At 43.5% G+C, this 22,670-nt stretch overlaps 1 pseudogene across 1 annotated transcript; it reads right to left on the bottom strand.

The window, feature by feature from the left end:
- Positions 1-16,180: 16,180 nt before the first annotated feature.
- LOC100191572 (serine-threonine protein kinase pseudogene) lies at positions 16,181-22,248 on the bottom strand (annotated as a pseudogene). The gene is made up of 10 exons (NR_159707.1): positions 21,971-22,248; positions 19,760-20,553; positions 19,550-19,600; positions 18,714-18,803; positions 18,533-18,628; positions 18,373-18,443; positions 17,741-17,896; positions 17,536-17,662; positions 16,930-17,045; positions 16,181-16,462 (listed from the first exon to the last, which is right to left on the bottom strand). The product of NR_159707.1 is annotated as a serine-threonine protein kinase pseudogene (transcript).
- Positions 22,249-22,670: the final 422 nt, after the last annotated feature.

Raw genomic sequence — 22,670 nt, 5'->3', positions numbered from 1 at the left:
ACCCACAGGTGATTCTCACAGGTGATTCCATACCCTTAAGCTTTTTATCATCGTGTATATTATCAATATTTGTATCAGTACCTTCATTCACCATTGCAGCCTTGCCCAGCTTTTCATCATAGTGCTTTATTAGCTTTTCAGTTTCTTCCTTTTCGCGCTGCATTTTAGCTAATAGTGTATTATTATATTCCGTCTTAGCTGTTATATCTAGCTCTGATATCAATGTGGCTGCTAACACGCTAGTCTTTTTCCAAAGAAAACACATTAAACAACTTGCTTAACACATGTATTGCTACACATTCCAGTGTATAGGTGACCATACCTCTAATAATATCTTTATCATCCTTCAATTTATCAAGAAGGTAATCCCTAGTTGATTGTCTATCTTTATTGAAGAACTTCCCCTTCAACTGGCCTGCAGACTCATGGACGCTACCCTCATCAAAGTGGATAGTCAAATGCTCGATTTGAGTTTGAATCTCTCTTAACTCTTCGGAGGTTTGATTCGTATTATTACTACTACGGCTGGCTAGCGAGTCAAAGACTTTCCCCTTAGATACTGGATCTGTGTTCTGTTTGCGGTTAATACCTTTTTTCGTAACTTCCTAGGAAGTTATCCCATAAGAGATAGAGTTTGTCTATAATATCAGGTGTAATCACAGCCCCTTTTTAGCAGGAGGTATCCATAGATCGGCGTTGTACTTTTGATTTAGAAGTTCCCACCTTCTAACAGTCTTTACCACATTACCCCCCGGACTTATATTAGAGGGTGGCTGAGTCAGCTCTAGCCTATAATCATTTAGCATGTACTCTCTTTTATAATCGTCAGAGTTGCAGTCTCTTGACTCTCTAACAAACTCCCTTATAACATTATGATACAGCTTAGTCAAACTATTCTTGAGTTCCGAACTCTTTGACAAGATTTCTTTATCAACAAAAAAGGCGTTTTCCCGAGCTATCGTTATTTTTTTTACAGCCTCCCGCAGTAGTCCTAAGGATATTCTATATGTCTTTGTCATTTTTCAATTCCGTTTTCTGAGCCTCTTCCCAGGCGGATTATTTCTGTTAGTCTTTGAGACGTTGTTGTCTTCTTGACTGAGCTGTCGGTACCTGTTATTTGTAATTATCCCTTGTGCTCTATCATGACTTGTGTGATAGTATGGGTGGGGCAAAAACATTATGTTATCCGACACCCTGGAAGATATGTGTCCAGATATGTGTTGAATATGCTCAAGAAGGCAGTCTATATTTAGAATAGTAAATGTGTGTCGGATTCCTTCTCAAGTTGCTAAATGTGGAGACGGTAAAGGATAAATAGCAACTTATTAACTTTAGCAACATTGTTTAGGATACTATTAGAGATATTTTTTATAATAACTTCTTGAACTAAGATTTATGAGACTTTTTATATCGCAAATGAATATGCTCTTAGGTCATGCCTAAAATATTGCTAGTAGAATTAAGAAATGTTTGGTTCCACTAGAGTCTAGTGTGTGTTACATCAAATGTTTGGATTGCAATTACGTATATTAAATATAATATAATTATAAAACTAATTATATAGATGAGGACTTAATAGCGAGATAAACTTATTAAGTCTATATGTAATACTTATAAGATATTCAAACATCTGATATAGCGTTGGAAATGAGCTGAGCTCGAGCTCGAAAATTTTGCTCGTTCAGGCTCATGAGTCGGCTCGCGAGCCACCACACTAAGTCGAGTATAAGTTGTATATTTTCATTATCTAAAAATTTTAGCAACATATTTTAAACCAGATCTAGCATTGTCTCCATATAAATAAGAAAATAAATCAATACCATACTTATATATATATATTGAAACGACATAGCATCGTGTCATTATGTTGGCTCGCGAGTGAAAGGGAAATAGAGTCAAACCTTTTCCTAAATGATTTTGGTGGTTGAATTGCCCAACACAAATAATTGGACTAACTAGTTTGCTCTAGATTATAAGTTTTACAGGTGCATAAGTTCATCTACAACTATTCTAAATCGACTGTCTGGAATACTGTAGATTATTCCGGACAGGAGAAGCTTTTTGGAAAACAGACAAAGTGCGGACCGTCCGGGCCCTTGCGGCGGACCGTTTGCGACACCAGGATGACCCTCGGACAGAACCAATGCAAAACCCATGTCTACACTACGGACCGTCTGGAGGAAAAGCAAGGACCGTCCGAGACCACGCGCGGACCGTGCGGCCTCAGGCGTGGACCGTCCGGTAGGTGAGGAATCGAAAAAGCCAAAGGTGACAGGTTCGGTAAAATGAATTATAGCGTCCTCGCGGACCGTCCGGGGTGCACGACCGGACCGTCCACGACTGCCTTTATCTGACATCTGACGACGCATTAAATGCAAAATAGCCGTTGATATAGCCGTTACTGCTGACCGTTGCGTTTTCAGTCGTTGATGTACAGGGGCGGACCGTCCGCGATCGGCAGAAATGGAGCAACGGCTAGGAAGTGGTTGGTGGCTATAAATACAACCACAAGCACCTCCATTCACCACACCCAAGCATTCCAACCTTCAACATTCAATACAAGAGCTAGCAATCCATTCCAAGACACAATCAAAGCTTCCAATCTCTCCAAGTTCCACAATTGAGACAAGTGATCATTAGTGATTAGTGACTTGAGAGAGAGAGTGATCCGTGTGTTATTTGTCGCTTTTGTCGCTTGGTGTTTGCAATCGTGCTTTCTTCTTCCTCATTCTCATTCTTCAAGTGACTTGTAATCAAAGCAAGAGACACTAAGTTTGTAGTGGTCCTTGTACGGTCTAAGTGACCCGTTTGATTAAGGAGAAAGCTCATTCGGTCTAAGTGATCGTTTGAGAGAGGGAAAGGGTTGAAAGAGACCCAGTCTTTGTGACAACCTCAACGGGGAATAGGTTTGCAAGAACCGAACCTCGGTAAAACAAATCATCGTGTCATCCGCTCTTATTTACTTGAGATTTGTTTTTACACTCTCTTTCGGACTCGCTTATATTTCTAACGTTAACCCCGACTTGTAGTTGTGCTTAAACTTTATAAATTTCATATTTGCCTATTCACCCCCCTCTAGGCGACTTTCAGTGAGCTCGCTCGACTCGTTACTTGAGAGAGCCACAAAAGTAGACTTGGCTCCGACTCGTTCAGGCTTGCGAGCCTCTTCGATCCGAGCCAAGACTAAGCAAGCCTCGAGTTTTTCCTAGCCCTAATTTGATATGGCAATGACTAATCTTTAGTTGGGAACCAAACACTCCCTTATAGCATCTTGAAGAGACTAGGCAAATAACTCGTGAGACCGAATTTTGGCTATTTAACAGCAAAAAAACTCTCTAACATACTGGTCATCCAACTCGCTAAGCTATCCGGCTCTCTAAATTGGCTCACTTTCTTGCTAAACTAACGTATCTCTTAGTGTGTATGTTGGAATGAGATTTTATATATAAAGTTTAATCTTTATGAAGAGGTAAATAAAGAGTTAAAAATATAGAGCCTCTTCGAGATGCTCTTAACTACTGAATAAATAGCTAGCTAGCTATTAGTTACTTTTTTTGCCAAATTGAACTAGCTCATAACTATTGAGTGATTGAGAGTGTAGGTTAGCTAAACTATTACCTATATTGCATTCAAACGGTTTTTCATTGGTTCATTTAGATTATTTCTTTTTGGAAAAAATATACATAACTTGTAGATCTAGCTATTTGACTTACAGCATGTTCGCTCTCTTATAAGTTTATATAATCTAGCTTATTTTATATAGATTATATAATCCAATTTATATAATTTTATTTGGTGGGTAAATATTTACCAAGTTTTATGGGTAGTGGGTAAAAACTAAAAAACTGATATAACCACCTAATAACTTGATTATGAATTATTACAATCTAGAAACTTATATTATATAATTCATGTAGGAAACGGGTGACGCCTAAGAGGGGGTAAATTAGGACTTCTAAAACTTTTACTAAACTAGGCCACTAATAAATCCCTAGAGCAAAACATATACAAATAACCAAACTAAATTTTGCAAACTAGGTTTTGTCTAAGTGTTGCTATCTTTACCGCAATGTGAGAGCACCTAGAGGGGGGGTGAATAGGTGATCCTGTAAAAACTTAAAACTTAAAGCCACAAAATTTGATTAAGTGTTAGCACAGTGAAATCAAGTGTCTAAGGACCGAGCTCTTGTGAAACACAATAGTCACAGTGAGAACAAGCACAAGAGACACGATGGTTTATCCCGTGGTTCGGCCAAGTACAACACTTGCCTAGTCCACGTTGTGGCGTCCCAATGGACGAGGGTTGCACTCAACCCCTTTCAAGTGATCCAAAGATCCACTTGAATACCACGGTGTTTTTCTTTCTTTCACTATATCCCGTTTGCGAGGAATCTCCACAACTTGGAGCCTCTCGCTCTTACAAATGATGATCACAAAGAAACATGGATGTAAGGGAGGGAAAAGCAACACACACAAATCCCAGCAATACACACACACACAAGCCAAGACTTGAGCTCAAATGAAACACAACAAGTTCACCACTAGAACGGAGCTCAAATCACTAAGAATGTCAATCGAGTGTGCGAAGATGGAGTGTGGATGATCAAGAATGCTTAGAGTAGGCTTGGTGTTCTCCTCCATGCGCCTAGGGGTCCCTTTTATAGCCCCAAGGCAGCTAGGAGCCGTTGAGAGCAATCCAGGAAGGCTATCCTTGCCTTCTGTCGGGTGGTGCACCGGACAGTCCGGTGCACCACCGGACACTGTCCGGTGCTGATTGCTTTCCTATTCTAGCGCAGCCGACCGTTGAAGATCTGGAGCCGTTGGCGCACCGGACACTGTCCGGTGCACACCGGACAGTCCGGTGCCCCCATCAGACCGTTGGCTCAGCCACGCGTCAGACGTGGATTGCGCGGCCGACCGTTGGCTCACCGGACAGTCCGGTGCACCACCGGACAGTCCGGTGAATTATAGCGGTACATCGCCGTCGAGTTCCCGAGAGCGGCCAGTTGACCAGCGCCAGCCTGGCGCACCGGACAGTCCGGTGCACCCAGACAGAGCAGAGTCTTGGCTGCTCAACCAAGTCCTTTTTTCCTTTTGTCTTTTCTCTGATTCTAGCACTTAGACAAATATGTTAGTACACAAAAACCAATGTACTAAGTCTTGAATCATACCTTTGTGTTGATTTGCACTTCTTCCACCATTTGGCATAGTTTCACACTTAAACCATTTATGTTGGCACATGATCACCAAAATACTTAGAAATGGCCCAAGGGCACATTTCCCTTTCAATCTTCCCCTTTTTGGTGATTTATGCCAACACAACAAAAAGCAACTAAAAGAAGTGCAACTTCAATGCGAATGCGTACACAAATTTGTTTTGATTCAAATTTGGCATATTTGGATCATTCTTTGCCACCACTTGGTTTGTTTTTGCAAATCAAACTCAATTTCCTATCTCTAAGCCAAATTCACTTGTTGAGGCATAGAGAGAGATATTCCAAGAAAAATTGATCAAAGATTCAAAAACTCCCCCTTTTTCATAATCAAACATTCTCCCCACAAGAGACCAATTTTTGACAATAAGAGACCATAAGAGTATTTGGACAAATCAAAAGCTCTAACTCTACTATTTTCAAAATTCTCAAGTGGTAGCTGATCCATTTCTTGCTTTGGCCTTAATTTCTCCCCCTTTGGCATCAAGCACCAAAACGGGATCATTTTTGTCTCTTAAACCCCATTGTCTCACCAAAATCTTCAAATAAGAGTAAGAGGCAATAAGAGTATGGAGATGAACTTGGAGTAAGTTACCCTCTCATCGGAGTGCAGTGGAAGTATTTTATGGTCCAAGTCCACCATTCCCTTTCAATACACCTTTGAGACTAATTTAAGAAAACTCAAGCACATGGTTAGTCTCAAAGGATCAAGTTGTAGCACATCTCCCCCTAAATATGTGCATCACTCACACATGGACTTTTGAGGTCCAGGGATTGCTTTGTACAACTTGATCACCATAATTAAGCAACAAAATGCATAAAGGAACATGATCGAAGGCATAAAATACATGTATGCTATAAATCAATCCAAGTTCTACAAATCTAAGACATTTAGCTCACTACGCAGCCTGCAAAAGGTCTTCTCATCTAAAGGCTTGGTAAAGATATCGGCTAGTTGGTTCTCGGTGCTAACATAAAACACTTCGATATCTCCCTTTTGCTGGTGGTCTCTCAAAAAGTGATGCCGGATGTCTATGTGCTTAGTGCGGCTGTGTTCAACAGGATTATCCGCCATGCGGATTGCACTTGAAAGGGAATTAGGCTTACACCTATTTCTTAATTGATTTTGGTGGTTGAATTGCCCAACACAAATAATTGGACTAACTAGTTTGCTGTAGTCTATAAGTTCTACAGGTCCCAAAGGTTCACAATAAGCCAATAAAAAGACCAAGAAAGGGTTCAAACAAAGAGAGCAAAAAGACAACCCAAAGGCGCCCTGGTCTGGCGCACCGGACTGTCCGGTGTGCCACCGGACAGTGTCCGGTGCACCAGGGTACTCGTCGCTGAACTCGCTACCTTCGGGAAATTCAGAGGGCGCTCCGCTATAATTCACCGGACTGTCCGGTGTGCCAGCGGAGCAACGGCTACTTCGCGCGCAACGGTCGACTGCAACCGCATTAAATGCGCTACAGTGCGCGCGAGAGTCAGAGCACGCGTGGGAGGCGCACCGGACAGTCTACAGGACCTGTCCGGTGCACCACCGGACAGCCCAGAGGCCCCACAAGTCAGAGCTCCAACGGTCGAACCCCAACGGTCTGCTGACGTGGCTGGCGCACCGGACAGTGTCCGGTGGCGCACCGGACTGTCCGATGCGCCATGCGACTGCAGCCTTCCAACGACCATTTATGGTGGTTGGGGCTATAAATACCCCAACCACCCCACATTCAATGGCATCCAAGTTTTCCACCTTCAACACATTACAAGAGCTATAGCATTCAATTCTAGACACTCCAAAGAGATCAAATCCTCTCCCAAGTCCGGAATCACTCCAAATCAAATAGTGACTAGAGAGAGAGACATTCGTGTTCATTTAAGCTCTTGCGCTTGGATCGCTTCTTTTCTTTCTCATTCTTCTTGTGATTCAACTCAATTGTAACCAAGGCAAGAGACACCAATTGTGTGGTGATCCTTGCGGGAACTTCGTGTCCCGTTTGATTGAGAAGAGAAGCTCACTCGGTCTAAGTGACCGTTTGAGAGAGGGAAAGGGTTGAAAGAGACCCGGTCTTTATGACCACCTCAACGGGGAGTAGGTTTGCAAGAACCGAACCTCGGTAAAACAAATCATCGTGTCTCGCTCTTTATTTGCTCACGATTTGTTTTGCGCCCTCTCTCTCGGACTTGTTTATATTTCTAACGCTAACCCAGCTTGTAGTTGTGCTTAAGTTTATAAATTTCAGATTCACCCTATTCACCCCCCTCTAGGCGACTTTCAGCACTCTCATTGTCACATAGGAGTGGGACTTTGCTCACATTGTAGCCAAAGTCCCTGAGGGTTTGTCTCATCCAAAGTAGTTACGCGCAACACTGTCCTGCGGCAACATACTCAGCGTCAACGGTGGATAGGGTAACGGAAGTTTGTTTCTTAGAACTCCAAGATACCAGGGACCTTCCTAAGAATTGGCACGTCCCTGATGTACTCTTCCTATCAACCTTGCATCCAACATAATCGGAGTCTGAGTATCCAATTAAGTCAAAGGTTGACCCCTTCGGATACCTGTCGGGGACCATAATTAGGGGTACCCTCAAGGCTCCTAATTCTCAGCTGGTAACCCCCATCAGCATAAAGCTGCAAAGGCCTGATGGGTGCGACTAAGTCAGGGATCAGTCCATTCGAGCGACTCGATCACGCCTCGCCCGAGCCTAGCCTCGGACAAGGGCAGACGACCCTGGAGGATTTCCGTCTCGCCCGAGGCCCCCCTCCAACGGCGAACATATTTTTGGCTCGCCCGGGGCCCTGCCTTCGCTAAGAAGCAACCCTGACCAAATCGCCGCACCAACCGACCAAATCGCAGGAGCCTTAAATGCAAAGGTGGTCTGACACCTTTATCCTGACGCGCGCCCCCCGGCAGAGCCGAAGTGACCGCCGTCACTTCGCCGCTCCACTGACCGGCCTGACAGAAGGACAGCGCCGCCTGCGCCACCCCGACTGCAGTGCCACTTGACAGAGTGAGACTGACAGGCAGTCAGGCCCTGCCGAAGGCACCATAGGAAGCTCTGCTTCGCCCGACCCAGGGCTCGGACTCGGGCTCAGCCCCGGAAGACGGCAAACTCCGCTCCGCCCGACCCAGGGCTCGGACTCGGGCTAAGTCTCGGAAGACGGCGAACTCCGCTCCGCCTGACCCAGGGCTCGGACTCGGGCTAAGTCCCGGAAGACGGCGAACTTCGCTCCGCCCGACCCAGGGCTCGGACTCGGGCTAAGTCCCGGAAGACGGTGAACTCCGCTCCGCCCGACCCAGGGCTCGGACTCGGGCTAAGTCCCGGAAGACGACGAACTCCGCTCCGCCCGACCCAGGGCTCGGACTCGGGCTAAGTCCCGGAAGACGGCGAACTCCGCTCCGCCCGACCCAGGGCTCGGACTCGGGCTCAGCCCCAGAAGACGACGAACTCCGCTTCGTCCGACCCCAGGGCTCGGACTCCGCCCTGGCCTCAGCCGACGGCCTCTGCCTCGCCCGACCCAGGGGCTCGGACTCGACCTCGGCCACGGAAGACAGACTCAACCTCGGCTTCGGAGGAGCTTCCACATCGCCCAACCTAGGGCGCAGGCCAGCCACCACTACAGGAAACTGGTTAAAGAACGTGGGTGACAAACCGTCGAACTTAATGTAATAAGCCGTCGAACTTACCGTAAGAACGTGGGTGTACCGACGAATATAGCCGACGACGATTTTTGGACGAACTTGTTAGAAATATAGGCATTTTCTGTATTATTTTAATTCCATAAATTAACATTATGATGATGACATATAATAGATAATCAAACATGGAAAACGTGATCTCAAAAATATCCATAACAATATGGATCATGAGAACACAAAGCATATGAAGCATGTAATTCATATAAATAAAATAAGCATATAAACATGGTTCATGGTTTATTGCGGAACAACTGGAAATAAACAGAAAACAATATAAACAGAATGACTGTAAAATTAAGACAAACAGATATAACATATTATAATACGATAGAGCAAAGCTACATACGACATATATAATATGCAGAATATAAAACTGTAATGAACTGAATTGATCATACCCTCCCATGCGCTCCGAGGATCCTGATCCTTGTCCAACTTCTCTTGTCATCCGATCGAGTTGAAGACGCCAAGAACCAGCGATGAAGACAGATGTTGGGCAGTCGCGAAGACGCTCCCCAAAAACCTAATTGCCGATCCCCCGTGCAAGGTCTCGAACGGCAAGGGCTCCGGAGGCACCTGCCCTCTCGCTTCTCTGTGCGCGCAGAGTCACGAGATGGAAATACCCTCACTCGGCTGCTGGACTGTGTTCTGAAAGTGTTTTTTCGCGTGTACCGAGTGACAGGGGTGCTCCTCTATTTAACCTCTCGCAGAGGGAAGATGAAGGAGAAAGGTCGCCGAGTCACGCCAAGAGTCAGCCAGCTCTAGCCGAGTTATGTCATGAGTCGGCCAGCTCTTGCCGAGTCACGCCATAAGTCGGCAGCTGAAGGAGAAGGGTCACTCGGCTGGCTGACGGAGAGACAGAGTCACTCGGCAGACGAAGAGACAGGGTCACTCGGCTGACGCGGTTAGTGAGTGCTAAAAATTAACACAACCACACCACGCCCGCTCGCCTGCCTGCCTGCCTGCCTGCCTGCTCGCCTCGCCTCGCCACGCCACGCCACGCCACGCCCGGCCCGGCCCGGCCGGCGGCGGCGGCGGCGCGCGCGCGCGTGTGGCACGCCCTTGTCCATTTCTTGACTTCTCAAGTTAAGTGGAATAAATCCCACCATATAAGTCAAGGCAAAAGACCCTTGGACTTCCAATGTGGTACTATTGGTATTCTCCACCATTACACACCATAGAGTTTATTCAATAAATGGGCCAAGCCCATAAAAGATCCAACAATCCCCACCAAACTCTAGGGTTTGTAATGATGAAGTATCAGAATCACAATCCTTTGATATACCAGTGTTTCGATGGAGACTGTTAAGTTGAACATCCATCTAGAATAAGAGTTTCACTTATTCACAACTGTACAATGGACTATGCCTTGAATTGACAGTTTTGTGCGAAATAAGATTCACTCAAATCCTTTGCTGATACTAGGCTGCAGAAGGGTATTCCCGCTGTTTAGAAGCATATAAGTCACACTTCAGTGCCTTTCATGAGTATTTAGGGATTACCTAAATCCCATAGACTGTGACTAGCAGTCTGACTCATATAGGTGTATTCCTCAGAAGATGTTCTGTAGGACAACATCTCACCTTTATAAGACTCTTGGAATACATTAAGGTAAAAACCATCCTGCCTTACAGATAGGAAAGATGTGCATCAGAAATGAGTTAAAGAAGGGATCTTTCCTCACAATCTACTCCTAGCTTGTTTCTCCACTCTACTTCACGGGATCTCCGATCACATAGAGCAGGTTACCACTAGAGTAGATCTCACATGGGTCTCATACCCATTTCCCTCGATGCACTTTCTATCACATTGCGTGATAGACCCTTAGTGAATTGATCTGCCAGATTATTTGATGTGTGGACATAATCCACAGTTATAACTCCGGAGTTTTTCAACTTTCTGACAGATTTCAATCTCCTCTTAACATGCCTTGTAGACTTCATGTTATTCCTAGAACTGTTAACCTTTGTAATCACCGTTTGGTTGTCACAGTTCATGGAAATAGCCGGTATCGGTTTTTCAACTACCGGTAAGTCCAATAGGAAATCACGAAGCCACTCGGCCTCAGCCCCAGCAGTGTCTAATGCTGCGAGTTCTGCTTCCATTGTAGACTTCGTTAAGATAGTCTGCTTGCAAGACTTCCAGGAAACAGCGCCACCTCCAAACAGAAACACATATCCGCTTGTGGCATAAAGCTCATCAGCATCAGAAATCCAGTTGGCATCACAATAGCCTTCTAGCACTTTTGGGTTTCCGGTATAATGAATACCGTATGTCATAGTACCTTTCAAATACCGCAACACTCTCTCAAGAGCACGCCAGTGATCATCTCCTGGTTTCGACACAAACCGACTTAGCTTACTCACAGCATAAGAGATGTCTGGCCTTGTTGCACTTGCAAGGTACATGAGCGAGCCAATGATCTGGGAGTATGTCAATTGATCCCTTGCTATTCTCCGATTCTTTCTTAATAGCACACTGGGGTCATAAGGTGTTGGAGCAGGATCACAGTCACTAAAACCAAAGCGACTCAATACCTTTTCCACATAATGGGATTGTAACAAAGTTACCCCACCATCAGCATCTCTAACAAGCTTGATGTTTAGAATGACATCAGCCTCTCCCAAATCTTTCATCTCGAAATTGCTCGATAGAAGATTTTTAACTTCCTCAATCACATTGAGATTTGATCCAAAGATCAAAATGTCATCAACATAAAGACACAGCATAACAGACTCACCCCCACCATACCGATAGTATACACACGTGTCAGATTCATTTACAACAAAGCCAGCTGTTGTAAGAGTATTATCAAACTTTTCATGCCATTGCTTAGGTGCTTGTTTTAGGCCATACAATGATTTTATCAACCTGCACACCTTGTTCTCTTGACCATCCGCAATAAACCCTTCTGGCTGATCCATATAGATCTCCTCATCCAACTCTCCATTTAGGAAAGCTGTCTTAACATCCATCTGATGAATGATAAGACCATAAGAGGCTGCCATGGCTATTAATGTGCGAATTGTAGTCAATCGAGCCACTGGTGAGTAGGTATCAAAGAAATCTTCACCCTCCTTTTGGGTATATCCTTTGGCCACAAGCCTTGCCTTGTACCTCTCAATTGTACCATCAGGCCTAAGCTTTTTCTTGAAGATCCATTTGCAACCTATAGGTTGACAACCATAGGGACGATCAACGACCTCCCAAGTTCCATTAGACATAATAGATTCCATCTCACTCCTTACTGCTTCCTTCCATAAGTCAGCATCAGGAGAGGAATATGCCTCACTAATGGTAGTTGGTGTGTCTTCCACAAGGTACACTATAAAGTCATTACCAAAGGATTTTGCAACCCTCTGTCTCTTGCTCTTTCGAGTGACTATAGTGTCATCCTCCTCAGGGATGTGCACGTGAGAATCCTTAGCATGATCTATAGGAATCGACAGTTCGTGCTCATGGGGAATTATAGTCTCATGACTTGTATCACTAGGTGTATTCTTCATGGGAAACTCATTCTCAAAAAATGTTGCGTCTCTTGATTCCATGATAGTATCAACATACATATCAGGCACATCAGATTTTATAATTAAGAACCTATACCCAGTGCTGTGAAAAGAGTACCCAAGGAATATACAGTCAACAGTTTTAGGCCCAAGTTTACGCTTTTTGTTGATTGGCACATTCACTTTAGCCAAGCAACCCCAAGTGCGCAAATATGAGAGATTTAATCTTCTCTTTTCCCATTCCTCGAATGGTGTGATCTCTTTGTTCTTTGTTGGAACTCTATTCAGGACATGACATGCTGTCAAAATCGCCTCACCCCACCATGCCTTGGATAATCCCGCTGTACTCAACATGGCATTCACCAAATCTGTTAGAGTGCGGTTTTTCCTTTCAGCAATCCCATTGGATTGTGGTGAGAATGGCGGTGTCCTCTCATGAATAATACCATGTTCCATGCAGAACTCATCGAACACATTAGAGAAATATTCTCCACCTCGGTCGGACCTTAAACGTTTTATTTTCCTCTCAAGTTGGTTCTCTACTTCAGCTTTATAGGCCTTAAAATAATTGAACGCTTCATCTTTTGTTTTTAAGAGATACACATAACAAAATCTAGTGGAGTCATCTATAAAAGTGAGAAAGTATCTTTTACCACCTTTGGTCAAAATTCCATTCATCTCGCACAGATCAGAGTGAACAAGTTCTAGAGGTGCCAAACTCCTCGCCTCGGCAGCCTTGTGTGGCTTGCGGGGTTGTTTTGATTCAACACACACATGGCACTTAGACTTTTTGACCAAGTTAAATTTAGGAATTAAATTTATATTTGCTAACCGCATAAGACAGCCAAAGCTTGCATGACAAAACCGTGAATGCCATAAATCTGACTCATCAGAAAAATTAACAGAATTCACCAGTTTGTTACACACATCATGCAGTGATAAGCGGAACAAGCCTCCGCAATCATATCCTTTACCAACAAAAGTACCATGTTTCGACACAACACATTTATTAGACTCAAGAACAACTTTGTATCCATCTCGACATAGCATAGACGCGCTAACGAGATTCTTCTTGATAGAGGGCACATGCTGCACGCTCTTCAATGGCACCGTCTTTCCCGAAGTAAACTTCAGAATGACTGTACCAACACCAAGAACATGAGCACGCGACCCATTTCCCATCAACAAGGCGCCAGACCTCCCGACCTGATAGGAAGTGAACATAGAGGCATCAGCACACACATGAATGTTTGCACCACTGTCCATCCACCACTCAGGTGAATTACAGACTGAAAGAACAAATGGTAAAGAATTACCATACCCAGATGTTCCTTCTTCAGTTTCAGTGGTTACAACATTAGCTGATTTCTTGTCTTGAGTGAACTTGCGATCAGGGCACTCTCTTGCCCAGTGTTGATCACTGCCACAGACAAAGCAACCTCCCTTTCCCTTGTTATTGTTGTTCTTCTTTTTAAACTGTGCTGTTTGAACAGGTTTATTTGCATTCTCTTGTTTGTTCTGGTTTTTCTTCTTGTTAAACTTGCGGAAGTTTCTCTTCTGCACCACATTAGCAGTAGAGGTCTCAACACCTTTTCCACTGTCCTTTGTTCTAGCCCTTTCCTCAACATCAAGAGTACCAATGAGCTCTTCCACATTGAACTCTTGTCTCTTATGTTTAAGAGAGGTAGCAAAGTCCTTCCAAGAAGGTGGCAACTTGGCGATTATACCGCCAGCCACAAACTTGTCAGGCAAAGGACAAGGAAAAAGTTCGAGTTCCTTAGCTAGTGCCTGAAACTCATGAGCCTGTTCCACTACAGATCGGTTCTCAACCATCTTGTAGTCATACAGCTGCTCCATGAGATACAGCTCGCTACCAGCGTCAGTTACTCCAAACTTTCCGACAAGAGCATCCCACAGCTCTTTCCCCGTGGGAAGGATGATATAGCTTTTCTGGAATTTAGTATCCAGTGCGCTAATTACTGCTCCTCGAAAGAGGTTGTCTTCAGCCTTAAACTTAGCCTCATCCTCAGGAGGTAAGTTTGCAGGCTTGCCCTCAGCGGCATGAAAACAAGACATTGCAGTTAGCCACAATTCCATTTTAGCTTTCCATATCAAGAAGTTTTTACCATCAAAAGGATCAGGCTTTAGCACAGCAGCAAAACCTCTGACAGAAAAATGCCTAACATTAGGTTTTTGGATTGTTAGAAATATAGGCATTTTCTGTATTATTTTAATTCCATAAATTAACATTATGATGATGACATATAATAGATAATCAAACATGGAAAACGTGATCTCAAAAATATCCATAACAATATGGATCATGAGAACACAAAGCATATGAAGCATGTAATTCATATAAATAAAATAAGCATATAAACATGGTTCATGGTTTATTGCGGAACAACTGGAAATAAACAGAAAACAATATAAACAGAATGACTGTAAAATTAAGACAAACAGATATAACATATTATAATACGATAGAGCAAAGCTACATACGACATATATAATATGCAGAATATAAAACTGTAATGAACTGAATTGATCATACCCTCCCATGCGCTCCGAGGATCCTGATCCTTGTCCAACTTCTCTTGTCATCCGATCGAGTTGAAGACGCCAAGAACCAGCGATGAAGACAGATGTTGGGCAGTCGCGAAGACGCTCCCCAAAAACCTAATTGCCGATCCCCCGTGCAAGGTCTCGAACGGCAAGGGCTCCGGAGGCACCTGCCCTCTCGCTTCTCTGTGCGCGCAGAGTCACGAGATGGAAATACCCTCACTCGGCTGCTGGACTGTGTTCTGAAAGTGTTTTTTCGCGTGTACCGAGTGACAGGGGTGCTCCTCTATTTAACCTCTCGCAGAGGGAAGATGAAGGAGAAAGGTCGCCGAGTCACGCCAAGAGTCGGCCAGCTCTAGCCGAGTTATGTCATGAGTCGGCCAGCTCTTGCCGAGTCACGCCATAAGTCGGCAGCTGAAGGAGAAGGGTCACTCGGCTGGCTGACGGAGAGACAGAGTCACTCGGCAGACGAAGAGACAGGGTCACTCGGCTGACGCGGTTAGTGAGTGCTAAAAATTAACACAACCACACCACGCCCGCTCGCCTGCCTGCCTGCCTGCCTGCTCGCCTCGCCTCGCCTCGCCTCGCCACGCCACGCCACGCCCGGCCCGGCCCGGCCGGCGGCGGCGGCGGCGCGCGCGCGTGTGGCACGCCCTTGTCCATTTCTTGACTTCTCAAGTTAAGTGGAATAAATCCCACCATATAAGTCAAGGCAAAAGACCCTTGGACTTCCAATGTGGTACTATTGGTATTCTCCACCATTACACACCATAGAGTTTATTCAATAAATGGGCCAAGCCCATAAAAGATCCAACAGAACTTAGAGAAGTAAGTTCGACGGCCCCGTCGAACTTAACGTTAAGAACGTGGGTACCGTCGAACTTAACTTGAACGTGCGTTTTTAAGTTCGACGGGGCCGTCAAATTTTTTCCCATAAGTTCGACGGCACCCACGTTCTTACGGTTAAGTTCGACGGGGCCACGTGGCCGTCGACCTTATGTGTCCTACGTGGGTCTGCGAGGAATGCACAATAAGTTCGACGGTACCCACGTTCTTAACGTTAAGAACGTGGGTACCCACGTTCTTAACCCTTTTCTAGAAAAAATAAAAAATACAGAAATGAAAATTTAGACAAACATAATATCACATGCAACACAAAATATCACATACAATATAGATTTCAAACACATGGATATATGTTCATATCACAAATTCACACAAGTCCAAATACATAAGTTCACAAGAATTGGAGATTGTACCAGTAGTAATACAACACACAGGAATTGAAGATGCATGCGTCCATCAATCCCTCAAGACTCTGTTCCTAACTAGACAGTATCCACCTATCACTAAGAGAAACATGTCAAGAATGGACACCCTAGCTCTAGGTGATGTCTGACTTCCAAAGACGACGTCCTTCATTCACTCTAGAGCTCAGTGGTCTCATGTTCGCTCAAAGTCGTTGTTGTAGCATGAATAAAGTTACCTATTTTTCCATAAAAAGAGAGGTCATTCAATGGCCATGAGAGCTCCTTTAGTAGCGATAAGAGTATAAACATATATGCTAACTACAGTGTGCTTCATGAATTCCATCACTGAAACTTATTAGATAACTTTAGTATTATTCTTGGCAGCAACAGGTGAGTATAAACATATATGCTAACTACAGTTAATAAATACTGTTAGGCAAGTGTAGAATACTGCAACACACGGAAACTCCATGTTTTTGTTGGCCAGTATCTTTGTACTTCGCCCAACACTTGCTACCTGAAAATGCTCAGGTATCAAGGACAAGGGTAGAAAGGTTCATGTATGAAATCAAGGAGCCAGAACAGAAGATCACAAGAACTTGCAAGAAGCAAAATAGCACATGAAGGAGCATGTGACCAAATAAAATCATACAGAGAACAATGGAGTTCAGAAAATGGTAGCAAAACTTACAGAGTGACTTACACGACTGAAATGAGAAGCAATTGATTAGGGATCTTCTAACTGTACTCCAGCATTAAACACCTGGATAAATTAATACCTCAAGCAAACATAATGTGGCAGATTCTTAGCAATATGTCCTGCAAACAAGCATTATTCATATCATTGAGCTAAAGTAAATGGTACTGTTTAGGAAGGCTGATCCCAAATCTAGCACCAATGTCTGTCAACCAAAAACACTAACCACTCTACAAAACTTTGACGATGGGCAACTACAGTAGCTAGACGACATGGAAAAAAAATACAAGAAACAAAAACCAAGGCCAGGAACCAAAATAGAGAGGGGGCAATGAAATATAACATAACAAAAGAAGTACATTTCTATACCCAATACAATCTCTACTACTACTTAAGGTAGGAGGGTAAGTTTATTCCTTGTACAGACAATTGCACGAGGTGGTGCAGTGGTCATCTATGCCTGTTGGTACTTTAGAATGGTCCAGTCAAAAACATAATCAAACTGAAAACCTGCCCAATGGATAACATAATTCTAAGTTAGCATTTTTGCTACACTGAGAAATGCAGACATGGTTTAGTCATTAAATGAAATATTGGGTGTATTAAACCAACCTTCCCGAATAAAAAGGTCTCTGAACAAATTCTTCAGGTACTGATAGTCCGGTGCATCTTCGAAACGCTGTGAGCGACAGTAATGGAAGTAAGAAGCAAATTTGGTAGGATATCCACGGCAGAGAGCCTACAGTTGGGGAAACACAATAAGAACAGATACACCAAAGAAGGAAGGCAACACAGTTAGTAGAGAACAATGTGTGACCTCAGTTGAAGTAGCAATTTTCCTTTCGCTGATCTTTTCATACTTTTGTTTTTTGTTCCCAGCTTTCAGGCCCTACCATGGAAGGCTGACAGTGTATTAAACCAACCTTCCCGAATACTTTTGTTTTTTATTCCATGTCATCCCTCCGGCTTTGTTCTGCGAGAAGACATCAATTATAATATAGAAATGAAATGTCATGGAAAGGTAAGAGAAGTTTTTCAGGAATCCAGAAACAGCATGCCTGGAAACTAGCTACCACCAATTGAATTAAACCTACCAATTCCAAGGTGGGTATTTACAATTGCATATTTTGCTGTTCCAGTCAAGTTCTTGTTCTCAATACAATTACATGGACAACACTAAAGGTTCAAATATTTTAAATCGAGGTGCTGTCTCAAATCATGCTAAGAGAACATTTTCTAGATATTTGAATTTCTAGTGGTACATGGAACAATATCAAACATGGGCATAATATAATTATGGACCTAGTGTGGCAGCATCAGAAATTACAGAAGTAGAATATATTGTTGGTGACACTATGGACCAAGTACAGTTATTTTACGGTAAAGGCAGAAATAAACAAGACGTTGCACATCAATTTCATTCAAATTTCACACACACAGCATGCTTACCTGTATGGAATGTGCTGGTGTGTTGATGTATCTCTGTACTTCTTTGCAAGTCCAAAATCGATAACATAAACCTATACAGAGATTAAAATCAGTTATTAATGTGTGTACCTACTAATAGACCCATAAATAAATGTAGATTGAGGGAATATAGCTAATCAACCTGGTTTTCTCTTTTCCCGAGACCCATGAGAAAATTATCAGGCTTGATATCTCTATGCAATAATGACTTGGAATGAACAAACTCAACTCGATTGATCTAGAAAAATACAGGACATTAATATATAATGCAGTTAAATGAAAGCAGATGGTTGAGCAGAAATGTGCTTCGTGGAAACTTGAACCTAAACAGAGATCGCACGGGGTGGAGGCGCGGGCTGGCGGCGCGGGGCACGCGGGGTGGTATATGACCATGTATAACTGGCCTGGAAACCCTACCACATGAAATGAAAAAGGAACTCTCTTACCAGTTACCTCATGTTCTAGCCACAAAATTAGAAGTGTAACAAGATATGTTACAATAGGGAGGTACTCAAAATATAAAACTTGCTCAAGTTATGTGCCACTTTTATCAACTGATCATAGTTGTATCACAAAGAGTTGAGCACAAGGGAATGACTATACAAAGCCTCAGTGGATTGGTGTCAATACTACATTATCCAAACAAAGCCTCAGTGGGTTATTATTACCATATACGTAGAAAATTCTAATTGTAACAATGCTAATCAATGACATTTGGTGGAAATATAAAATTCAGGAAACAAACTCACTTTCTTAAACACTGCATCTCTGATACGATCCAAAATTGCAGATTTATTCGAAAGTGCACGGTTAAAAAGACTGCGAGTAAAAGCATATCAGCGCTCCTTGGTCACTGTGCAGATGACTAATACGCTGGAGACTTAGGAACAGAGGGAGTACATCACAAGATTTAGTGTTTCCTATAAAAAGAAAGAATCCTCTTATTGACATGCTTCACTAGGATCCCATCATTAGCAATCAAACTGATATTTTGCAGTTGACTTGAAAAGTTTTGGACGATAGTCAAATGAAGAACTTCATACAATGCATAAGAAACTACAGAGCAGAAGCATGGTAAAAATAGCCATAAAAGCTTTCCTGTCTACGGTGCGCTAAGAGTTTAGCATCAAAGAGATGTGTTACGACAAAAGAAACTGACCTGTCATAGCTTCTGTCATAATCAGGATCCTTGCGCTCTGACTCACGATCTCTGAAAATTGCAACCCTATTGCAATCAAAACCAAGTCAAGGCCCCGATCTTATACTAATCTTATACTAGGCACCCTCTATTTCAAGATTATTGTCATTGTTATTTAATACGTAGTACTAGATTATATAGAAGCGAAAAAAGGAGCAGGATTTTGTTTACCTGCCATTCCTCAAACCCATGCATGCTCTCCGAGTTGAGCTTCTTGACCGCAACAACCATGCCGGTGTCGTTCTTGGTCGGCGCCATGGTCTTCTCATCCACCCACCCTTTGTAGACTCTCCCGAACCCTCCTTCGCCGAGGACGCTGTCTGGACGGAAGTTCTTGGTGGCCGTCTTGAGCTCTATGAATGTGAAGGTGCGGAGGTTGGGCGCCTCGAGGATCTGGTCGTCGGAGTACTTGGCCCCCTTGTCAAACCCCGCCGCTGGTGCTGCGGCTGCCGGCAGACGCCATGAAGCTGCTGCCCACGGAGGAGAGCTTCCCCGTGGTGCTCAGGTTGGTGGTTATGCTGCCGCTCGTCTTGGAGGTCATTGTTGTCCCTGAGGTCATTGTTGTCCCTGTCACACGATTAGGAAACGATTCGTAAGCGTGTTTACTGATTAGGGTGGGGATTAGTGAAGAACGCAGAGAATTCATAAAAAAAAACTTAGCCTTTTACCACCCTTCCTAGCGGATAAAAACTGTGAATCTCTGATGAAATAAATATAAGTGAAGAACAAAATTTGAGATCAGAAAGTGCTGCCCCCGCCTCTAAACAAGCCATGATACATTCAAGGGACAAGAAATATTAATCTCTGATGTTCCCTACTGCGAATCTCTGATGATACATTCAAGCAAAAACTGGATTGTTTAAAATTTAAAAATGGGCCTTGGTACCCAAAGAATTACACAATCCTTAAATGTTTACACTTCAAGGATACATCCGGAATTATACTTCAACATGCAGCTAGACAACCTAAAAAAAATACAAGAAACAAAAATCAAGGCCAGGAACCAAAATAGAGACGGGGCAATGAAATATAACATAACAAAAGAAGTACATTTCTATACCCAATACAATAAGGAGATTAAATGCATGTCTGCTTTAAATAACAAAATTAATTGCAATCTTTTCTCCCAATAAACCAAAGCATCACAGGGCACCTAATAATCCAACTCATCCTGTTATTAGTACTATTTAACTCCTTTTCCAAAACAAAGGAAGAAGATCATCCTTGAGTTTGACATCATGCCGGTTAAAGTAGTGGAGGGCATCATGGGGGATGGGGGATTTGGCCCCTGCCATTAATAATTTAAACACAACCTGGAAACCTTGGTACTGCAGGAATTATAGTTTAACTGCTTTTATCCAAATCAATTACAATGTGTATTAGACAGTTGAAAAAAGAGAGATAAAGAACTCATGTTTGCTTTAAAAACTTAGACCTGGTGAATCAAACTAAGCACGCAAAACAACAGATTTTTGGTGCCTTCTGTAGTAGAGGTCTATCAATATTAAAAAATAAAGTTGGAGACTGATATAGTTCTCTAGATACTGTCTACCTAATAATCCTGAAGATGTTAATTAAATTGGCACTTCTTGCAACCTGAAGGTAATAAAGTGTGACATCTTACAGCAGGAGCGATTCTTGTGCTTGTGAGAGGGAAAAATAAATTATGTATTGTTGTATTCTAAGTGACTGATATGGAATATAATTGAGTATTGAGTCCACACTCTTGTTATTAAAATAAAAAAACATATGGATATATCATGAGTACTTTTCTATGGGGAATATAGTTGAGCAATCTTTTTCCAGGAATATAATGAGTGTTTGCGTAGAAGTATATACGATGAAGTCAAAATCCTATGAAGCTCTTATTAAACATATAGACAAGCAGCGTGATGATCCATATATTATAAAAAGAAAATGGCGAGGCCTACATTATTGGTGGCACTTGTGACAACAAAACAACCATAGAATAATATACTTGCAGTAAGAACATACATGCATGCTCCTCTAGATTCAATACTGGGGAGATTCATTAGTAAACTCTCGCTAGAAAAGTCTGTTTGTGATTGTTTTTTTGTAGATTGCTGTCTCGTAGACCTTTTGCTTCCATAAGGTTTAACAAAATAGGGAGCTAAACTGAATTTAGTTCATACACCATACAGTGAGATAGCAACAATCCAGATTACACCAAATTTTCAGTAACTACTGGGCACGTTTGTGGACGAGCAGTATAGAAGTATAGAAGTAGTAGTACCACTACCACCCTATCTCAATTTTGCTGGGCTGATGTTTTTCAATTCATAAGACGGATCTAAACCGAATCCTTAGCGAATGGAAGAAAGGAATGGGATCGGAGTCGGAGGTGAGGGGAAGTAATCTCACCTGAAGTAAAGCAAGCTCCGGAGCCTGGAACCTGAAGGGGACGATCGATTTGGCCAGTAAGGGGAGGGGAGCGTGCGTGCAGTGCTGAGCTCTCCTAGTCTCCTGCCTGCTTGCCTGCTGGGCTTATCCACCGACCGATGCCAGAGCAGCACGCAGCTAGGCCATAGTGGAATGGGAGCGGACAGCGGAGTACACGAGCCGGCGCGCGGGGGCGGTGGGGCGCGCGTGGGGTGGCGGCGGGGCGCTGGCGGCAGGCGCGCGACTGGCAGGTAGCGGCGGGCGCGCGCGGTAGACAGAGCGAAAGAAGAGAGACGCACGGGGTTAGGGATTTAGGTTTTGGGTTAAGTTCGATGGTGTTCACGTGGCCCACGAATTTAACTTAAGAACGTGGGTACCCACGTTCCTAATACGATAAGTTCGACGGTTTTAGCACGGGCCCACGAATTTAATTTAAGAACGTGGGTACCCACGTTCTTAAATTAACCCACGAACATAACTCAATTAAGAACGTTGGTACCCACGTTCTTAAATTAACCCACGAACATTTATTAGTTTCTTGTAGTGCACGTCAACAGGAGGCGTCATCATCACCCTACCCCGAGCTGACTCGGGCCGCAGGGAACAAGACCGGCGTCCCATCTGGCTAGCTCCGCCAGATAGACAATGATGGCGCCCCGCGTACTCTGTGACGACGGCGGCT

The sequence above is a fragment of the Zea mays genome, chromosome 5 (genome assembly GCF_902167145.1).
Source record: "Zea mays cultivar B73 chromosome 5, Zm-B73-REFERENCE-NAM-5.0, whole genome shotgun sequence".
NCBI lineage: Eukaryota > Viridiplantae > Streptophyta > Magnoliopsida > Poales > Poaceae > Zea > Zea mays.
Note: the sequence above shows the minus strand (reverse complement) of the source record. Positions and strands in the feature narration are given on the sequence as shown.